General features: G+C 34.2%; 1 non-coding gene across 1 annotated transcript; it reads left to right on the forward strand.

Moving 5' to 3' along the window:
• Nucleotides 1-18,660: 18,660 nt before the first annotated feature.
• Nucleotides 18,661-18,766, forward strand: LOC126025301 (U6 spliceosomal RNA). Its single transcript, XR_007501323.1, has one exon. It is a non-coding gene; the product is annotated as a U6 spliceosomal RNA (small nuclear RNA).
• The last annotated feature ends 3,526 nt before the right edge of the window (nucleotides 18,767-22,292 follow it).

Consider the following 22,292-nt stretch of genomic DNA (forward strand, 5'->3'; position numbering starts at 1 on the left):
AGGACTGGCCCATGATATGAAGCTCATCACAAAGAATGGTGAGTGCAGTTAGAGAAATAACTACACTGGCAACTATGGTGACAGTGCCAATGAGTGAGAGAAGTAGAATGCTTGTCTAGAATACAGACAAAGGTGTGTGTGTATTTGAAAGGGTGGGGGGGATTGGGGACATTGGTGATGGGAATGTTGCACTGGTGAAAAGGGGTGTTCTTTTTATGACTGAAACCCAACTACAAATCATGTTTGTTTTTTAAATTAGAAAAAAAAAAGAAAAAAGTAAAACAAAAGTTTCAGTTTTAAAGTGAAAAAAAAAAAAAAGTCTGAAACTTAGGATTCACCACCCAAAAGGCCACCAGAGAAACGGGCAGTAATGTAAATGCAAGGGAATTTATTCCAGTATACTGGGGTCCAATATCCCCTAAGAAATGAGGACTTTAAGAAAGGCTCACAGGCCAAATATAAAGGGTACCTAGTGCTAAGTCTAGGTGATCCAGCCTCTGGATAGTTGATCTTTAAAATTAAAATTATGGCCCTTATTACAGGTTGAACTACGATTGGTTGTAGTTCAAATAATGCATCAGACAGATGGCTAGGTAGGCTATGTGTCCCTAGATCCAGGGTGCAGTTTTATCTGGCTATTGTTCATTGCTGTAAACCTGGAGTAAGTTGTCATCTGGCCAGCTGTCAGCTGATTTTTAGCCTTATATGGATGTTTTTCCTGGCATTTACCCCTAGGGTCTGCTTCCAGGAACTGGATGTTGTTCTGGGGTTAGTCTTTATACCTTAAAACTGCAGCCTGTCTTGGCTGCACTTAGGTTCAAAGCAAAACCAGGTTCACTTTTAACTTCCTTAATCAAGCAGTCTACAGAAGCCAAAGCAATGTTATCTCTAAAGGCACAACATAGTCAACATCAATATTTAGGTTATAGTTAATTTTAAATTTTAGATCCTAACACCTAACAGTGCAGGTAAAGGTCTTACCAGGTTTTTATTCCTGTGTCTTCAAGGTATATCCTGTCAGCCTTAGGGCAAATTGATTTTATTACTTCCTTAAAACTTATTAATTCATTTCCATGGAGCTGGGAGGTGAGTTACCCTTTCCTATCTGCCTGCCTGCTTCACCAGGAACCCTACTTCCTCACAAGTGGAATTCAGCTTTTAGGCACATAGTGCATTTCCTAGTGATGAGACTGATGAATATATATATATACATATATATGACACACAAATACTGTTAAGGTCCTTGAGCAATTACTAAAAATTATATTTTGACACAGATCCAACTTTTCTGCATGTATATATACTTTTGTTTGTTTGCTGGTTTTAGGGTTACATACAGTACTGCTTGGGAACTACTGGTAAGGTGCTTCAGGAATTGTGCCTGATGGTATTTAGAGTACTACGCAGTGCTAAGTATGAAAGCTGGGAGTACCACATGTAAAGCTTGCACACTAGCCTTATACAATCAAGAATAAAAAATCCACCTTTGAGAGCACTAGGAGTATTCTTCTTTTTTATTTTTTCACTTATATTTTCTCTTCATTTTTATTTAAAACAAATGTTTTCCCTTGCTTATCCACTTAGCTTTTTGTTCAAAATGACATGGTTCCTTCTTTCTTTATTTTCTCATTCTAGAGCATGGTGAGAGTATTTTATAACTATATTTTTATATACTATATATATATACTATATATATATGTATTTTATATACTATATAGCCATTTTCGATTTATAATAAACACAAACAGGATGAATCATGAGCACCTTTCATTCTGGGATTGAAAATACAATATATACTGATATATCTGCCCTCTTTATTATGTTTTACATTTGCAATAAATATTTTACATTTGCCATCATATTTTTCATATTTATTTCTAGATATTTTTACACATTTTATTTATTTTTGTATCACAAAAGAATTGGAAATGACTATAGCACAATATGTAATTTAGGATAATGTTTGCTAGCTCCTTAGTAAACTCTTTATTATCTATACATATAGTCACAATAATAACTTAACTATAATATCTTACTGATATTTTTGAGTAATTCATTATGTCAGGGCAGTCAAAATATCCTATTCAGGCAAAATATTCTAAGAGCTTCTCAAATGATTTCTAGTTTTATGCTAGTATAAAATATGCAAATTAACAATAGTATTTTTAATTTATACCAACAATTAGGAATTCTGGGCTATATTATATGTAAGCAAATATGTTTTACTGAAGCCATCAAGTTTAGTTCTTTTATTCAGGTGCTGTATACTCTATTGGATCTGGATTTGTTTGATTGTCAAGGTTTTTTCACAGCCTCTTTTCTCCTTAATATCTTTTAAAAGATTTAGAGAGGGGCTGGAGCCATGAAACAGGCGGTAAAGGCACCTGCCTTCCCTGTGCTAGCCTAGGGCAGACCACTGTTAGATTCCCCAGTGTCCCATATGGTCCCCAAGACAGGAGTGACTTCTGAGTGCATAGCCAGGAGTAACCCCTGAGTGCTGAGCATCACCGGTGTGGCCCCAAAACAAAAAACAAACAAAAAAAGATTTTGAGGGTTACTTCTAATTCAATATTTTATTTTAGACATAGATATGTAAAAATAGCTAAACTAATTTACTTCTTAATTAAATTAATAATTTTTGATATCTAATTTTAAATACCAAAAGTCATCTTTCTTATTAGTTTTTGAAATTTTAGATTCTCAAATCTGTGAAGATCATAGACTATGCAGGTATTTCATACTATGATTATTTTTGGGGTAAGTGATGAAGCTTTAGTGCTTAATGATGATATTAATCATTAAATTTATATTTCTACTTTTAATTCTAAAGAAAACAGAGGGATTGATTTGTATTAAGATTTGTAACATAATTTTACATTTCAATTTTAACTTTTATTAATGGTGCAAGAAAGTGGGAGGGAAACTGGAAATATTGGTGGTAGAAAATATGCACTGTTGAAGGGTTTTATATAGTGTATGACTGAAACTCAATCATGAACAATTTTATAACCAAGGTGCTTAAATGTAATTATATAAAAATATGTTCAGAAGAGGCTGGGAGCAATAGCACAGTGGATAGGGCATTTGTCTTACATGCTACCCTCTCCAATTTGATTCCCAGCATCACATATGGTCTCCAGAGCCTGCCAGGAACAATTTCTGAGTGCAGAGCCAGAAGTAGAAGAATTTTAACATGGATATTTCAAAATCTTCCTCTAGTATTGTAAGGAGCTGTATGTACAACTTCAGAATGTCAAATGTGGAACCAGAGCAAAGCAATTAGTGCATTTGCCTTGCATGTGGTCAACCTAAGTTTGATCCCCAGCATCCCCTATGGTTTCATAGACTGCCAGAAATAACTTCTGAGGGCAGAGCCAGGAGTAACCCTATGTGCCACTGGGTGTGGTCCAAAACCCAAATAATAATAATAATAATAATAATAATAATAATAATAATAGAATGTCAAATGTATCATGAGTTTTTAGTCACCTCTAAGTGAGTTTTATTAATGAAATAAACTTATCTGTAAATTTTCTTCCTAAATAGGTTATCTCTTCTCTAGGAATGTTGACTTCTTTAACACATACCACTCACTGCCTTATTTATCAAAGAGCCAAACATTCAAATATAGTCTAATCAAGGTTTGAGATAGGGTCATTGGGGAAAGAGGCAGGACAAGTTCTAGTAAGGTTTATAATTAAATGTTATCAATTTGCAATGTTATTGTGACTTACACTTAAGAAAAGTCGATCATTTTTATGTTATATTTTTTCCTTACTAATTTTTTAGTCCTTTCTTTTTTGTGACATTCTAATTTCTAGAATCAACAATATTATGTAAAGCATTTGAAACATGTCATTTCAATCTTGCAGGAGACATTGATATACATAGTTTATGTGGAAGCTGGATTCTTAGTTTATGATAAGTGATCATATTATTTTCTTAAAAGAAAAAACCAGTAAACATTTCTACCAGTAGTAAATAAAGATTCTTTTTCTCACATTGTTTCTGACACTATTGTTTTTGTGTGCCAGTCTCTGGTATAAGGTAAACCTCATTGATTTGTTAATCCCTCCATATCATTTATTCATATATCATATACAGTTTTATATGCATATTTAATAAACATATTTTTCATATTCATATACAGACATATGTATGTCATTTGAGGACCTTTCTATTCATCTCTTTTCCCCATTATTGTTAAGTTGTATATATTTCTCTCTGTATCTTTAATATTAACCTTAGTCAAAGAAATGGTAGGCAAATGTTTTCTTGCAGATTATGTATCATTGTGGTATCTACCCAAGAGTTCAAAAATTCTATTTAGAAAAGACATTTGTGCTGCTATGTTTATTGTAGCACAATGCACAACAGCCAAAATCTGGAAATAATCCAAGAGTTTTAAAATAAATACTACCGAATAAAGAAAGTTATATTTACTCAAGGGAATACAAGAGAGAGAAAGAGCGAGACCGAGACAGAGACAGAGCAGAGATAGAGACATAGAGACATAAACAGAGAGAGAGAGAGAGAGAGAGAGAGAGAGAGAGAGAGAGAGAGAGAGAGAGAGAGAGAGAGAGAGAGAGAGAGAGAGAGAGAGAGAAGCAAAATGGGCCAGAGGCAGGCAGGCATAGGTGATTAGGGGAAAAACTGGAGCATTGGTTGTAGGAAAAGTGCACTGGTAAAGAGAAAACATTTAATGACAGAAACTCAGACATGAACAATTTTGTAACTATGATGCTTAAATAAAGTAATGAAAAATAAAATAAAATAAAAAAGAAAAGATCAAACCATGTTTTCTTCTTTAAAGATGAATCCAGAGAGTACAAGTTACATAAGCCAGGAGAAGGGTGGATACAGAATGTCCTTTCTCATATATGAGATATATGGAAATATAGTAACTGAGCAAGAGGTGGCAAGAAAACATAGCTTAAGAATTGATCCTAAGACCTGAGTTTACAGGAAGGGTTGAGTGAGGGGTGGGATAGGTTGCGGGACAGATACCCTGGTGCAGGCTGTGGTGTTAGAAGCTTTCATGCATAAAACTTCATCATTAACAATATTGTAAATTAGGATACTTTATAAAAAAGAGATCATATAAATGTGAGCTGACATAAAAATAGTTCATATGTCTAAAAATGAGTTTTCAAAATTTCTTTCCTATCACTCTTTTTTAATATAAAAGAAATGGAGTGATATTGCTAGGAATTCAATAATTGATTATAAAAAAGCTAACTCAGTTTGAATTTCTAGCTTTTCCTATTGTCCTATTAGCAACTCGAAGGGTGATCCTTGAGCAGAGTAAAGAGGACCATTGAATGTGCCATGCCCCCAAAATAAAGAACAAAAAAGAAATTAAACAATTCAAACAGCCCCCTGGAAATTTGTTATTTTAGCAAACTAAAAGAAAGTACATTCCAGTTGAACACAGATATTACCAACTCCACACTATGGGCTAGTATTATTCACTTTTGGAAAAATAATTTAAAAGTTTTTTATTATAAAAGATTTGTTTATATCATTTAAATTTTCTTAGCTTTAAAAACAACAAACCAGAAAGACTATTACAGGTAGGATGCAATCTGCTGGTTTTCAAATACCATTCTACGCACTGATTTAGATACTAAAAAGTGTCTTGCCATTTCTTGAAAAAGTATCACCACTTAACAAATTTTAATATTGGGTTATGTAGCAGTGCTATTATAGTTATTTAAATACAATATATGAAAATTTATTAAAATATTATTTTAAGTTTACTTGAGTGATCTGTAAAATTTTACTGTTTATATTGCTTTGCAGGTTCACTTTAAAAACCACAGATTATTTATAAGATGAATAAAGGAACATATATTTAAAATAAAACTATATATAAAATTTTCAATTTGTAATTTTTACACAAAAGCCACATTTCCTTCATGCCATCACTGGGAACTACTAATATATTATCTGGTTCTTTGTATTTATTTCTTTGATTACTTTTATGATTCCACTTCTCATGCTTTGACCATTTCATTCTAATGTAGCTTGTAGGGAAATAGTATTTTAAATTGACATTATTGGAAAATGTATTAAATTAGTAAATTAAATCACTGAATTTTGACTCACATTTGGGAAGTCTTCAGCATCTAAATAAATGTTTGGCCTCCTTTGCTATTTCTTTTTCTTTTAGAGTAGAGCTAATAATTCTGAAACTAATTGTTTTGATATCGCTCCATATTCCTAGAGACTTTGCTTTTTTTCTGTTAACTTTTTAATTTTTAATTTTTTATTGTATTTATTTATTGTATTGAGGAGATGTGCCACACTCTACAATAAGTTCAGGGCTTACTCTTGGTTCTTGACACAGGGATCACACCTAGTGGGCTCTGGGGACAATATAGGATGCCAGAAAACAAACTTGTTTTGGTAAAGTGCTAAAAAAATGCTTTATCACTATACTATTGCTCAGGCTTTTAAATTAAACAAACAAGCAAGCAAACAAACTGAAATAATGTTATATCACAGCATTAAGTCAGATTTGGAATACATTGTTGAAAAATCAACTAATGTATACTGTAGTATTGACATCACTAAAACTCTATGATTATTTTCAATTTCCTCATTTATGTCCCTTCCCCAACCTCTTTCTTTCTGATAACATTAACTAATCTTATAAAATTTATTTACTTTATGTTTTATTTAGGTTATTTTTTTTCTTGTTTATTGACTTTTTTCTTCCCCTCCCCATTAAGATGGGGGTTGGACCAATTCTGGCTGGGCAGGTTACCACTGGATCTGTGCACAGGTGGAATAAAGAGTCATATGTAGGGGACCAAACTGAGACAGTTCTTGGAGGGTAAACACTTTACCTGCAGTAATATCCCTTTGCTATCTTCAGAAATCACTTCTGGCAGGCTCAGGGGACCATATGAGATGCTGGGAATTGAACCTGGGTAGGTCCCGTGTTGGCCGCAAGCAAGCCAAAAGCCCTTCTGCTTTGCTATGACTCCAGCCCTCTCTGCTCACTTCTTTTTAAAAATAGAAGCCGTGCCCACTAATTTGTGGCAGAAAGAAAACTTCATAATTAGTGCTACTCAGCCCAAAGGTGCAGATCTTCTGGTTTCCTGCTGTAGCCTCAGGAATCAGTGATGCTAACAGTTGCCAGGGTGTGGGAAGTAATACCAGTGATCAAAATCAGGGCTTCACAGTTGTGAAGTATGTGCTCTTCTCCCTTTTATTCCTCCCTAATTTTCTTTTCTTTCTTCTTCTTTCTTGTATATATCCAATTGCTTATTTCATAGTTCCTAACCTCTAGCTCCTACTTCTTATACCAAGGACCCAAACTCCACAAATTTATGTAACCAAAAATTGAGCTCATAAAAATTTTGACAATGATAAAATTTTTCTAAATGCTCAGCAGCCAAAGCTTAATTCTAAATAAATGCATGATAAATTATAAATGTTTCTGGCAGAGCTGTGCTGTGTTGCATTTGTCAGCTAAAAGTGACTTACGTGTGGGAATGTTTAAAAATTCTTGTTTTAGGGGCTGGAGTGTTGGCACAGCAGTAGGTTTGCTTTGCACACGGCTGACCTAGGACAGATTGCAGTTCGATCCCCGGCATCCCATATGGTCCCCCAAGTCCAGAGCGATTTATGAGCGCATAATCCGGAGTAACCCCCGAGTGTCTCTGAGTGTGGCCCAAAAACAAACAAAAAATTCTTGTTCTAGACACCTGAGCGATACCACAGCACAGAGGATTTTTGCTTTGCACACAGCCAACCTGGGTGCAACCCCCAACATCCCATAAGGCCCCCTGAGCCTGCCAGGAATAATTTCTGAGCACAGAGCCAGGTGTAAACCTTGAGATCTGGGTGTGGCCCTCCAATTTTTTTTAAATCTTGCTCTAGGAGCCGGAGAGGTGGCACTAGAGATAAGGCATCTGCCTTGCAAGCTCTAGCCTAGGACGACCAAGGTTTGATCCCCCAGGATCCCATATGGTCCCCCCAAGCCAGGAGCGATTTCTGAGCACAAAGCCAGGAGTAACCCCTGAGATTCAACGGTCAGAGCCAAAAAAACAAAACAAAACAAAACAAAAATCTTGCTCTACGTTACCAATTTTGCTATTGTTCCATATTATTTATTTTAATCACTTAATGCTTTAGTTCAACTTGTTTTATTATTTTAAATTATTTTTATCTCTATATTTTTATTGGGTTTATCCACTGCCCTCCAGTTTTGTTAATTTATTACTTTTCTGGGATGTCCACTCCTATCTGGGCTCTAGGCTTACACCTGACTCTGGAACTCAGGACAATTTTATTTGAGGTCTTATCTGCTATTCTCTCTCTCTAGTTCTCAATTATGTTTAGTTATTTCTTGTAGCTCACTGACTATCCTCTAAATGTTTTTTAATTTTTATTCAATAGAGCATCTGTATCTCTGGGTCAATTACTGCAGTATTTTATAATGTTTTTGTGATTTTTTTATTTTCATTTTATATATATCTTGAAGTTTGCTTCTCAGTTTATGCATTTGAATTAGATTTCAGCTTTTATTATCTTTCCTTCTCCTCTTTGGATGAGAAATTATTTTTCCTTGGTCCTGTTTATATCTGAAACATTTTCCAAATATGTATTTATATGCCAATTCCATATGTCTTATTTCTTTTTGGGATTAAATTCTTTAGCTTGTATGTATGAAAATATAAATTTATATCTTCTCCAGCTTTTATTTTATTTCAATATTTCACTTGTTTTTGTTGGAAAGGTGAGATTTTATGCTATGGCACTCAGAGATTACTCTTGGTTCTTTGTTCAGGGGTCACTCCTGGAAGTGCTCAAGAATATATATGGTGGGGCCAGAGCAGTGGTGCAGGGTGTAAGGCATCTATCTGCCTTGCGTGCATTAGCCTAGGACGGACCACGGTTCAATCCCCCGGTGTCCCATATGGTCCCTCAAGCCAAGAGCGATTTCTGAGAACATAGCCAGGAGTAACCCCTGAGCATCACAGGGTGTGACCGATAAATCAAAAAATAAAAAACTAAAGAAAGAATATATATGGTGCTGGGAATCTAACTTGGGTGAGCTTTATGTGGGGGAAGGTTCTTACCCATTGTATTATCTCTTTCCATAGGATTTTATCACCAACATCATAGTAATAATAATAATAATTTATTTATTATAATAATGTGATAATTATCATATTTATTATTATTATTATTATATTAGTGGAGAGCTTCAAAGCAACATTCAGTTGGCCTGAAGATTCTCAGCTATCTGAGCCTGTGGTCCAATATAGTGGCTAGAAGATAAAATGATCCTCAGTCTCTATGACTCTATGATCTTGGGACTATCCAGACCAGTATCTACTGATGTTACAGAAAGCATATGGTGTCCAGAATCAGAACTATTGCTCAGCAACTTCTCTAAGTTTTATAACACTCCTAATGGTACTTTGGTAAATTCTTTTTTTGTTTTCCCAAAGATGATTCAAAGTTGTGACTTTCCTTTGTCTAATTATTCTGATTCATTTCAGTGCATCATTCTTATACTCCTGAGTGCTCTGTATTGGATGGAGTGTACATTATTGTAATCTGCAGAATGAGAGGACGAATGGCCTCACTAATCAGGGGTTACTCATATAAAGCTTACTTTTATATGTAGAATGGAGTTGAGAACTCAAATATCACAAGTCATAAACACTTATGTTTTTTGATCTCCAACTTGATACCTTGACACTGTCCCCTAAGTTAAGGAATTCTTGCCGCAATACCCTGGTGTTAAAGAGTTTTGTTTTTATTTAGCATGGTCCCATGTACTCTGAGTGTTCATTTGTGCCTTTTATTTTCCCCTATAGTAATGATCCACATCTTTCTCTTATAATAGCTTCTATTCCTCAGGAAATGGCTGATGCTGGCTAGCTTCATTTACTACTGTTAAACTTTGTTCCAACTTAGCTCTGTCTATTGTCCTCAAGAAAATTGCATTTCTACTAAGACTTTTGTCCCAAAAACTTATTCATGGAGATATTTCTCTAGTATTATAGATAATTGGATTTAAATTTAAGTCACAATATTTTGCCAGTTCCATAGTCAGTATAATAATCATCTACAGATTGACTGTTTATATTGGGTAAAATTACTTAAAACTCCCTAAGAAGTTGTTTATACATAGTTGCCAATTTTTACAAGTTAACCATCTACAGTAATGTCTTACACTACTTATATCTCCCCAGGATATTTTATATTTTAAAAATATGTATAGATTTTGGTACATAGATAATTTAATTTAAATAAAAACATAACATGTTGTTATAACTGTGAAATTATTCTGAGAAATCTATATTCATAACAAAATGATGCAGGAATATTTCTTCAGCTTTAGCCACATTAAGAAGAAAATTAAATTTAATAATGAAAAGAAACAAGCCTAATTGAATTTAAATACATTTATAGAAACCGAAAGCATCTAATATAGCATTAAAATATTCAAATACCCTTTCGACTGTGATTATGTTTTTCTTAATAAATAGCCAGCCTGTGGAGAGTTGAGGCTTTGTTTGCCTCATTTGTTTTATAGTTCTACATTTCTAATAGGTATTGGTTATAACAATAAATTGCAGAATAAGTGGGATAGCTGTGATACTCACTTAGAGGCAAGGTAGGACTAATAAAAGTAAGAAAAAGGAAAAGTGGGAAAAAGAAATATAATATTTTATTTGAAAATTATACTTTATTCCTTTATCAGATGATTTAAGAGGTCTCAAGTCTTGTTTGGAGATGGTGCTTAAAATGTCGCAAAGAAATTTGTATGCAATTGATTCTGTCTTATCCAGTTAAGTACTCAGTTAAACTTTCCTAAACTTTCAGATGTCTCTTACCTACTTTGGACAGAAATCCACATATTACTAGAAAGATTTACTTCATGGGATTTTGCTAAGGTAGTATATGTGGCTTAACTAGTTATATTCAATCCTGTAGGTAGTCTCAAGAAGCCCCATAAAAACTGATGGATGATTCTAAAGTCTTTCACTCTCCCATCTGCTCCTGGGAGTTGGTCTACTTAAAGTCCTATTTTATGTCATAAAATTGATAGCCCCAATCTGCCAAAGGATGGTTTCACAAACACTTCCTTCTATGACTCCATAGCCAAACATCAGAACAAAGCTCACATGTAGAAATTACATGTGCTCAATTTTTCATAATGTGATTATCACAAGCTATATCATGAGTGGGCAATAAATAATGTACTTTAATACATGAAAAGTGCTTTAGTCCTTATTTACATAAATATATCTAGAGACATTAAATGTAAATTTGAATTTTTTACCACTTCTTCAAACTTTCCACTGTTTTTTGTGTCTGACTATATATATATGGAAATTGCTGCCCACATAGTAAATGTATGCATAAAATATTTTATCTGGCTAAAAAAAATAAATGGGCAATTATGATAAAATCCAAAAAGGAAAATAAAAGTGAAGAGTTCTAAATTATTAAATTTTTATTTGTGTATTTTTTAATTGGGTCACTCAAGGGTTATTCTTGACTCTGAGCTCAGTCTAATTGCATCAAGCATAATATTCTCTAAGTCAAATGTTTTTTTTTTAATTTATTTTTGTGGAAGTTATCCTCAGACTAATTCATTGATGGCCATTGCAATTACATGAGCAAGGTAATTGAATGAATAATCTCATAAAGAAGAAAACATGGAAATGTAGAGTACTTAACAACGGTCATAGCTTGAAATAGTCAGAAAAATGTACATTTAATTTTTTACATTAAAAATGTTAGCCAGTCCTATAAGTGGATTGGAATGTTGTATTTTTTATCAGAAATTGAGGATTGAACCCAAATAGTGAGTCCTGTAATCCTGGAAAATTAGACTGGTTGCAGCAGAACAACTGAATCCCCTTTTAATTCTACCTGGAGATTTGAGGAGTTGAGAGGTGTGTTAACATATAGGGAAAACACAGAATTGCAGACCTTTTTAAGAATGAGGCCTAGAATACTATAACAGCATTGTAGAGGCATGGAACATTCTAGTTTATTAAACTTTATTCTCAGGTGCAAGACTGATTGAGGCTTCCAGGCCCTTGATAGTTTCTTCCATTTACACCAATTCTACACCAGTCTAAATTCCAACATCAAAGTCACAGTATTAACAATAGTAAAACAACAGAAAGTAACCCATATTTTAAGTCACAAAATTTTAGCAAAAAACTTAAAAAATAAAATTTTAAATGCTATAAAATCATAAACACAATACTAATTTTTAAGGATAAAACATAGCCACTCAGAGTTGAAAGATATAACAAAAACATGATTTAGATTTTCTTTCAGAAGTACACTTAATAAATTAGAAAAGTCTCAGTTAAACAGAGAAAAGCCAAGGTATATTAGAAAAGAGATTCAAGAGAGATTCTATATCAAAGAAATTGAAGTTATAAAAATTATTCCAAAATAGCAAAGTAAAAATAAAATGTTATTAATGACTCAAATGAATAAAAGAAAATAAGTTTTTTTCAATGAAGAAATCTAGAAAAAATTAGACTTTATTAGAAAAGGAAACACAAGGATAATGGGTGAAGATAAGGTGAAGAGCAAAAAACAGAATAATCCCACTAGAAAATAAGATTGAGACTTTTCCAAACATAAGGAATTAACTAATTATAAATATCTAGAAAACCAGAAGAATACATATTTACTTCTAAATACGAAATCACCTAATCCAGTTAGTCAGTCTTAAATTGACATATTTAAATGCTGAAAAATAATAAAAATAAGATTCTAACTAAAATACTTTTCTCAGCAAAATTATCATTCATAAAGAAATAACTAGTTGTTTTTTATACTAAACAATGCTAATGGAGTTTATCACCAATGAACCTATACTCAAGAAATGTTCAAAAATAGTTCTATACAATAACAAAAGAACATAAAACCTGCATAATAGTGGTAAAGAGTAATATTGAATCAGAAATAAGCAATTCATTAGAATAAAGAAAAAATAACAAAATATTAGAAGAAAAGAAAAGAACAGGCTGGGGCTTTTGTGATTGTGGAGAGACAGCAGTAACAGCAGGGCAGCAGTATAAAGGAGCCTGAAAACACCTAGAGCAACTCATGCCTGAGCAACTGGGCTATAAAATTTCCCAAAATCCTTGATCCCAGCAAGAGACCAGATAACCTGGAGAAGGAAAAAAAAGCAGATAACTAGATGTAATATCAAGCACTGAGGGAGATCTCTTTCAAAAGTAATGGTGCTGGATCTGTCCTAAAAAAACAAAGACTGAGCTGGAACAAGCAACACTTTGGTGTTCCCAGAGACAGGGTGAGTGTTGCCCTGAACTTGTCTGGCAGCAGGGCTAGGAATTATGAAAAGTGGCACAGATCCATCAAAATGGTGAAACTCAGAATGGTGGAACTCGGGTTGTGGACATTAGTGCAGATGGAAGGAGCAGGAGCTAGGTTGCAGTAGGAGGGCACCAATTAAGCCAGATCAGTAGCTAGGCAATTAGACAGCTAACAGTGAGGTATGTGGGAGCTGGAGCTGCCATTGCTAGGAGTTTGTGTGGGGGGAGTGTGGCACTTACTCACTAAGGATAGCCTTTGAGCAGCCTGACTCTGAGCTTTGCCCAGGGGACAAAGACATGAGCATTGAGAAGCAAGCTAGAGCTAAATCCAATACTGACTGCAACAGCAAGAATGTGAGACAGGCAACCTGGTAGTAAGGCAGAAATGATGCTGATTTGCTTTGCGGCCTCACATTATTCCTAGGCAAAGAACCACACAACAGCACATTATAATCCACCACACACTGCAAAGGTCACTGTTTTTGACTGGAGTTGAAGGACGAGACTACACTAGTAAAACAAAGTAAAACAGGACTTTATTCTGTCAGCCAACAATTCCACAGGAGGTGACCCCCTGTTGAAAAGTGGCCAGATTATACAGGATAAGCACAGGGAAGTTAGTCTATATGGTAACAGTAAAACTGAATGGGTAGTGTTAGTGGACTCTCTGCAGAGCTAGTGTGTGACCTTGGTAGGTTATTTGTCCTCACCAGGGCAGATGTCCCAGGTGGTGCCTGTGGTTTTTAACAGCCTTGGTGTCTGTGTAGAAATGTGGCCCTTAAATGTAAATTTAACTTTTTAGCCTTAAATGGAAACTTAACTTTGGGTCGACAAAATGGAGTTTATTTTGCTCACTCTTCACAGATACATAAGAAGACAAAACAGAATACAACCACACATAGTAAGTGAAGAAGGTTGTTCTGAGATAACAACAAATATCAGCCATAATACAACCTTTCTGATAAGGACTTTACAGAGAAAATATGTTCAAATAACTAAAAGAAACCACAGTAGCAAAATAAAAAAACTCAGTAGCAAAATAAAAACCTCAGTGGACAGCCTAGTCAATAGAGTAATAGCTACTGAGGACAGAGTCACTGAGATGAAAGACGACTATATAACAACTCCATACAACAGAATACATTAAAGCAAATGACTATAAGATGGAAACAATCATCAAAATAATGGAACAGACAACAATAGACATTTTGAACAAATTGAATAGGAACAACTTAAGGAATTATTGCTTACCAGAGAGACAAAAAGAAAACCTCAATAAAGAAGTTACAGTCAAAGGCACCAATGCTGAAAAGTCCCAGAACTGAAGAGTGCTTTCACCCACATCTGGATGCCAGAGCAAAGAAACCAAAAGTAAAATCACCGCATACAAGATCTTAGTCACAATGATGAAAACCTCAGATAGGGAAAGAATATTGAAAGCAGCAAGATCAAAAAGGGATATTACATGCAGAAAAGCACCCTTAAAATTTACTGTAGATTTATCACAAGCAAACCTCCAAGATAAAGGTAGTTATAGGATTTAGTGAAAAATTCAATGAAATAAATAAATAAATAAATAAATAAATAAATAAATAAATAATTCACCAAGAATACTTCATCCAGCAAGACTTGTATTCAGGTTTGAAGAAAGTATACATTGCATATGAATAAAATACAAATAATAAACTTTATATCCCCAAAATAACCATAAAAGAACAACTGAAGGGCCTACCTTATGCAGACAGATTTCACACACACAAAAAATAAACATTAAGAAAAAGATAGCACAAAACCCCATTACTAAAATTTCTCTCAATTTATAAGAGAGTGGAAAACTGAATTAAAAATTGAACTAGATGACATGATACTATACTTAGTAAACCTTAAAGACTCTACCAAAAAAGCTTTTAAAAACAATAGTTGTATATAGCAATGTGACAAGCTAAAAGATTAGCACACATATATCAATGGTCTTTTTATACAACAATAATGATAGGGAAAAAATAGACATTAAGAAAACAACCCCATCACATTAGTGTCACACAAACTCAAATAACTTGGAGTCAACTTGACTAAAGATGTGAAGGATCTATACAAAGAAAACTATAAAACCCTGCTCCAAGAAATAATAGAGGACACGTGGAAATGGAAACACATACCCTGCTCATGGATTGGCAGGATTAACATAATTAAAATGGTAATACTCCTCAAAGCATTCTAGAGATTTAATGTGATCCCTCTAAAGATACCCATGACATTCTTCAAAGAAGTAGATCACTTCTGAAATTCATTTGGAACAATAAACACCCTCAAATAGCTAAAGAAATCCTTGGCAAAGGAATATGGGAGGCATTACTTTTTCCCAACTTTAAACTGTATTCCAAAGCAATAATTATCAAAACATATTTGTATTGGAATAAAGACAGACCCTCAGATCAGTGGAATAGGCTTGGGTACTCAGAGAATGTTCCCCAGACATACATGCACCTATGGTAATTTTTGATAAAGAAGCAAGAAATCCTAAATGGAGCAAGGAATGTCTCTTCATTAAGTGGTATTGGCACAACTGGTTAGCCACTTGCAAAAAAGCGAACTTAGATGCCCAGATAACATGTAAGAAGGTAAAATCTAAGTGGATTAAAAACCTTGATATCAGACCTGAAACTATAATGTATATAGAACAACACATATGTAAAACACTCCATGACATTGAGACTAAAGGAATCTTTAAGGAGGAAACAGCACTCTCCAAACAAATGAAAGCAGAGATAAACAGATGGGACTATATTAAGCTGAGAAGCTTCTGCACCTCAAAGGAAACATTACCCAGGATACAAGAGCCATCGACTGAGTGGGAGAAACTACTCACCCAATACCCATCAGATAAGGGGCTACTATCAAAATATACAAGGCACTGACAGAACTTTACAAGAAAAAAACATCTAATCCCATAAAAAATGGGGATAATAAATGAACAGACACTTTGTCAAAGAAGAAATACAAATGGTCAAAGGACATGAAAAATTGCTCCACATCACTAATCATCAGGGAGATGCAAATCAAAACAACTATGAGGTACCATCTCACACGACAAAGAATGGCACACATCACAAAAAATGAGAACAAGTAGTGCTGGCGGGGATGTGGAGAGAAAGGAACTGCTGGTGGTGGGAATGCTATTTAGACCAAAAAGCCTATGAAGATTTATGAAAAGCCATATGGAGATTCCTCCAAAAACTGGAAATTGAGCTCACATATGATCCAGCTAATCCACTAGGGATATATTCTAGGAACACAAAAATACAATACAAAAATCCTTTCCTCACACCTATACTCATTTCAGTGCTATTTACAATAGCCAGATTCTGGAAACAACCAAGATGCCCTTCAACATATGAATGGCTAAAGAAACTGTGGCACATATACATAATGGAATATTATGCAGCCGTCAAGAGAGATGAAATTTTCCTATACAGGGAAGTACATGGAATCTATTATTCTGAGTGAAATAATTCAGAAGGAGAAAGATACATGCAGAATACTCTACTCATCTATGGGTTTTAATAAAAATAAAACCCAACCATCAGGGATTGGGGAGGAGGGAGACTTGGGACTTTGGTGATGAGAATGTTGTACTGGTGAAGGGGGGTGTTTTTTACATGAGTAAAATCCAACTACAATCATATTAGTAATCAAGGTGTTTGAATAATGATATTAAAAATATTGAACCAGGGGCCAGAGTGAGAGCACAGTGGTAGGGCATTTGCCTTGCATGTAGCCAACCCATTATTGGCCCCTATTTGATTCCTGGCATCCTATGTGGTCCCCAATACTGCCAAGAGTTATTTCTGCGTGCAGAGCCTGAGTGCTGCCAGATGTGACCCCCCCAAAATGAACAAAATAAAAAATTGAACCCAACTTTTGCTACCTGCAAGAAACACATTTGAATATTCAGAGAAAAGCATATTCTCAGAGTCAAAAGTTGAAGGACAAAGCTTTAAGCAAATAAACACCTTAAAAAGGCTGAAATGGTTATATTAATATCAGATAAAACAGAACTTCAGACTTAAAGATATTACAAGGGAAAGAGATTGGTTATTTTTTAATAATCAAGGTATATATACATCAAGAAGAAATCACACTCCTAAATATATATATATACACACATACAACCATTACAGGTCCAGAAAATTAATTAAAACAACTACTAATAGACATGATGAAAAACATCAGTGGGATATTTCAACACCACTCTTTCATCTCTTAATAGATCAAGCAGGCAAAACCTTAACTAGACTTTGAAGGAAGTAATGGAAGAGAATTACTTAGAAGACATTATAGGGTATTCCATTTCTAAAAAGTTGACTATACTTTCTTCTCCAACACAATTGTCATTCTCCAAGATACACCATATACTGCACCATAAAGCATACCTCCAGAAAATCTAGAAGACAAAAATATGTATTGATTTTCTTTCTGAGACCATGATGCACTAAAAATAGAAGTGAAGGTGAAAAGAAATGGAGATATGAACTTAATACCTGAAATTAAACAGTGCAATGCTGAATAACCAGGTCAGGGAGGAAATCAAGAAATAAATCAAAAGATTCCTGAAAACAACCATGTCAAAACAGAACTTTTGGAATCATAAGGAAAGGCTCTATCCTAGGTTCTATCCTAGGATCTGCTCAAAAACCAAGAACACTAATAAAAAAGTATGAATACAACCGTGACAGAGCAAAATCTCTGGATCTACAAAAAAAAAAAAAAAAAAAAAAAGACTCTATCCTAGACTTTCTATGACCTGTGCAAATACCAGGATCTCTAATTACAGAGGACTGATTCTGACAGCCACACTGAGCAGAATATTTCTTGGCACCCTAAAAGACCTTGGGTTTTGACAATGAGTATGTTTGGAGCCCTTAGTTGTTCCAATGACAGTATGCTTCAAGGATTGGAGAAGAACCCTGTATTTCCTAGGCCAAAGGAATTCCCTTTCTAATTTTCTCCAACACTTACTGTGCCTATGCAAAAACAAACAAACAAACAAACAAACTTGCCACACTGCCCCCTCCCATTTTTGTTGTGTTTTTTTTTAATCCTTGCTTGTTTTGGTTAGGTTCTTTTTGTTGTGTTTCTGTTTCCTTTTAACTCTATATTTATAGTTGGCTCCTCCCAGCTTTTTTTTTTCTTTTTCCAACAGAACCACAGATCTTGAATCATCTTATTCTGCCTCAAAAATTGAGGCAGAGAAAAAAGTGGATGGTACCAGGAGCAAACATTCATATGAACATTTGATGAAAATAAATAATAATTATAAATAGTGTTGCTTTGGCAGCACATATACTAAAATTGGAAAGAAAGATACAGAGATGAATAGCAAGCTGCGCAAGGATAACATGCAAATTTGTGAAGAATTTCATATTTTTTTAAAAAATTTAAATGATCATAACATAACCATCAAATCCAAAGTCACAACAACAGAATCAAGATAACTCAATTTACATAAAGCTGTACACAAAGCGGACCCTTCTACACTAGCAGCAGTCCAGGGGAACAAGGGTGGTGAGTATGGCCCTATTTCATTGTCACTATATACCTTAAATATAACTGTGAAAGACTTGTAATTCACATTGGTCACAATAAAATTACTTAAAAAAATGTTTCCTACACTGCTCAGACATCGACCTACTCAAAAGAGACTTCCCTTAACACTGAGAATGACACTTAACAACAACAACGACCTGCTTACAGGACAGGGCTCCCTGCATTGCCCTTTGATTGTGAGGTGAAACAAGAGGACGCTCCACATCCTGACTTCAATGTAGGATATGCAGATTCCAGGATCTTTAATACAAGAAACATGATACCATACAACAGAGACTGTGTGAAAATAAAAGTGTGTTGGCACTACAGACAATGTCTTGGATTGGACGATCTAGCTTGCCTGGAGCCTAGAGTTGGTCTTGTGCCAGGAAACTTCAGGGGTTAGGTCTCTTTGTATTTAGGCCAAGGTTATTCCTTTCCATGTCCCTCATATTTTGGTAGGTCTATGCAAACAACAATTGCCACTCTAATACCGTTTTTACTGTGCTCCCTTTGACTTCTAATCCTTAAAAGAACCCACTTAAAATTTGAGGTTAACTTTAAGCTAATATGCATGTACATGGAAATGTAAAAAAAATACTATGCCTGTAATGTTTAAGGAGTTACATAAGTTTTATGGTTTTAGATTGCCTTGGTGGCTTGTATACGAAATATTATAATGTGTTACAATCTGGGGACTTGAGGGACAAAGTAATTGTACATGGATTCTGTCTTATTTATCTTAATGTTCTTCTGGCTGAAATTTCAAAGTTAAGATATCAGCAAGGGGACTTCTGAGAATTATGTTATGGATGATTGTCCTTCCACTGTAACTTTACCTTGTCCTCTTTCTTGCATCTTTGTTCTCATAATTAAAAATAAAAAATTATAAAAAAATGTTTCCTGGAAACAAATGATAATAAGGCCAATGAATTATCAAAACTTGTAGAACTCATCAAAAGTGGTATTCATAGAAAGATTTACAGTATTGCAAGCATTTATCAGAAATGAAGAGAAGACCTCCATAAATAACTTCATGGCACAGCCTAAGATATTGAAAAATGATATGCAAATGGATCAAAAGATAGCAGGCAGAAGGGAAATAAGTCTATAAATTAATGAACTAGTTACCCAGAATACAATCCAAAAGTTCAATAAAAATAAAGACTGGTTCTTGAAAAAATAAACAATATTGATAATCTATTAGCAAGACTCACAAAGAAATGGAAAGACACTTAATAAACAGAATTTAAAATGTAAAGAGGATATAACTACAGATACTACAGAAATACAAAGGGTTATTAGCTATTACTTTGAGCATCATTACACCACAAAACAAGAGAACTTGTAAGAAATAGATACATTTTTGTACTTCTACAACCTTCCAAATCTAAACCATGGTGATACATGAATACTTGAATAGACATATCACAGTACAAAAAATTGAAATAAGTAATAATAAGGCTTCTCAAAACAAAATCCCCAGACCCAGATGAATTCATTAGAAAATTATTTAAAATACCACTGGCCACAAAGTGAAAAACTATGACAAGCAAAACAGGAACAACCGTAAATTGAAAAGCTTCTTCACCTTAAAGGAAACAGTGATTAGAATATAAAGTACCTATGGAATGGGAGAAGTCATTTGCCAATACCCTTCTTATAAGGCAGCTTTCTTATAAGGAGTTAATATATAAGATATATATATATATATATATTTTTATATATATATATATATATATATATATATAGTCAAAGCACTGGTAGAACTAAGCAAGAAAAATATATCTAATCAAATGCAAAAAATGGGGAGAAGATAAGAACAAACATTTTCTCAAAGAAGATATACGAATAGCCAAAAGACACAAGATAAAATGTTCCACATCTTTATTCATCAGGGAAATGCATATAAAAACAACAGTGAGGTAGCATAAGAGGTCTCACACACATCACAAAGAGCAAAACAACCATACTTGCATGAATGTTGGAAGAAAGTGGCTCTCTTTCACTGCTGGTGGGAATGTCCAATTCTTCGGCATTTTTGGAAAATAATATAGATATTCCTCAAAAAACTAGAAATTGAGCTCCCATATATTCAAGCAATATTACTCTTAGGTATATATCCTACGAACACAAAAATAGTATAAAAATGCCGCCTACACTTCTATGTTCATCACAATACTATTTACAAAAGCAATAGTATCTGGAAGAACCAAAATGCCCCAGAACAGATGAGTGGCTAATATAACTTTGGAACATCTGCAAAATGTAATAGTATGCAGCTGCTATGAAAAATATAGTCAAGAAATTTTCTTATACATGGATGGGTATGGAGAGTATTATGCTAATGAAATGGGTCAGAATGAGAGGGATAGACAGAAAAATCTCACTAATTTATGGGATATAAAAAATAAAAAATAATGTGGTTATTAATATCCAGAGTAATAGACAGGAGGGTCAGAAAGACAAGTAAATGTTAGGAAGCTTTCTACAAATGGTGGAACATCACAGTTAGGGTAAAGAAGGGACCACTATGATAATAATAATAATTGGAAGTGATCACTTGGGACAAAATCTGTGTATTGGATGGATAAAAAAGTGACATGCACAGTATCCCTTCATTAACAATAGTGCAAACCACAGCGTCTAAAAAGGGAAAAAATAAGAGGGAGAGAGAGTGGGAAAGAGAGAAAGAAAAAAAGAGAAAGGAGCAAAATGCCTGTCCTTAAAGCAGGCAGGGGCGAGGGATGGGAACTGAAGACATTTTTAGTGGGAAACGTTCATAGGTGCAGGGTGGTGTACATAATAAGACTAAGCTTCAATTATTAACAACTTTGTAATCAAGATGTTTAAGTAAATGAGATTAATAAATAAAATAAAAATATAAATAACATATTATAGTAAAAGATAAATTAATATTGCTTAAAATGTTTGGTTTTTTAGTTATGAATGTTTTGATTAAAATATTTAGTTATCTACAAAATAAAATTCTCCGATACCATACAAAAATAAACAAAAATTTAAAAAGTAGACAAATGTTGGGGCCGGAGAGATAGTCTGGAGGAAATGTGCCTGTCTTCCAAGCAGAAGGATGGCGGTTGGAATCCCGGCATCCCATATGGTCCCCCGTGCCTGCCAGGGGCGATTTCTGATCTTAGAGCCAGAAGTAACCCCTGAGCGCTGCCGGGTGTGACCCAAAACAACAACAACAACAACAACAAAAAGTAGACAAATGAAAAGTCAGAGATATTTAGAAAAAAGAAAAAAAAACAGCAAACAACTAGAAACTATATCAGTGAATAAGTCCAATATAACAATAGTCATCCTAAATATAAATATTTAAAACTTAGGAATCAAAAGATTCGGGTT

The sequence above is a fragment of the Suncus etruscus genome, chromosome 12 (assembly GCF_024139225.1).
Source record: "Suncus etruscus isolate mSunEtr1 chromosome 12, mSunEtr1.pri.cur, whole genome shotgun sequence".
Classification (NCBI taxonomy): Eukaryota; Metazoa; Chordata; class Mammalia; order Eulipotyphla; family Soricidae; genus Suncus; species Suncus etruscus.